The 1026-nt window shown below is 49.1% G+C and overlaps 1 non-coding gene across 1 annotated transcript; it reads left to right on the top strand.

Annotated features, from left to right (window-relative positions):
- Positions 1-631: 631 nt before the first annotated feature.
- TRNAI-UAU (transfer RNA isoleucine (anticodon UAU)) lies at positions 632-722 on the top strand. The gene is given in 2 exon segments: positions 632-668; positions 687-722. It is a non-coding gene; the product is annotated as a tRNA-Ile (tRNA).
- Positions 723-1026: the final 304 nt, after the last annotated feature.

Below are 1026 nucleotides of genomic sequence, written 5' to 3'. Positions count from 1 at the left end.
GAGTCCTCCGTAGGCTAGAAGCAGATAACTGAAGGGTAAATGGGGGTACTCGATATAATACATAAAGGAGAGAAGCCAACATTCGGCGAGGCCAAGGAAAGCATTGGGGATGGAACTTTGACTTTTTTTACTTCGGTAATCACTAAAACTTGTAATGTAATCTGTTTAGGGGAAAGATAAACACAAAGTAGAAGGAAAGACAAACGTGCCGATGGTGGGCACCGAACTCACGACCTCCGAATATCGTGTCCGGTGCTCTTCCAACTGAGCTACATGGGCAGCGGTCCCACCTGCTACTTTCTTGGGTATTAACATTGTCTGTATACGAACCTTGAGAGTGTTCACCAGCGCCGCCCTCAACCATAGCTGTGGACGTGGAACGTCCTTCTGTCACCGCCAGCGTCACGTAGAACGTGATCAAGAGCGAGGGCGGAAGCTTTGCTAGAACCCTCTTACGCTACCTATGGCTTCAAGGACTACCAGATCCGAGACCCCCGTAGGCTACAAGTAGATAAATGAAGGGCAACTGGGGTAACTCGATATAATACATGAAGAAAAGAAATCGACAGTCGACGAGGCCAAGGAAATCATTGGGGATGGAACTTTGACTTTTTTTTACTTTGGTAATCACTCCCAGTGGCGCAATTGGTTAGCGCACGGTACTTATAAGACAGTACTTGTGAGTTATGCCGGGGTTGTGAGTTCGAGCCTCACCTGGGGAATTGTTTCCCCTTCATGGATCACTGCCTTGTCGTGGCGGAGGGGCTTGCGAAACTCGATGAAGTCGTGAGCTCTGCTGTGTAGGGCCACCCAAGATAGACAGGTCACGGCAGAGAGTTCTGACAAAATGTGATTCACTGGAGAAGGTAATGGCAACCCACTCCAGTATTTCCTGCCAAGAAAACCCTATGGCCAGTCACAATACCATTATCGATATGGCGCCGGAAGATGAGCCCCCCAGGTTGAAAGGCGTCCCACATGTTACTGGGAATGAACAAAGGGCGATTCCTAGTAGCTCCAGGACGA

The sequence above is a fragment of the Amblyomma maculatum genome, chromosome 7 (assembly GCF_055883805.1).
Source record: "Amblyomma maculatum isolate TAMU_Amacu chromosome 7, ASM5588380v1, whole genome shotgun sequence".
Lineage (NCBI taxonomy): Eukaryota > Metazoa > Arthropoda > Arachnida > Ixodida > Ixodidae > Amblyomma > Amblyomma maculatum.
This window is presented reverse-complemented; position numbering and strand designations above follow the sequence as displayed.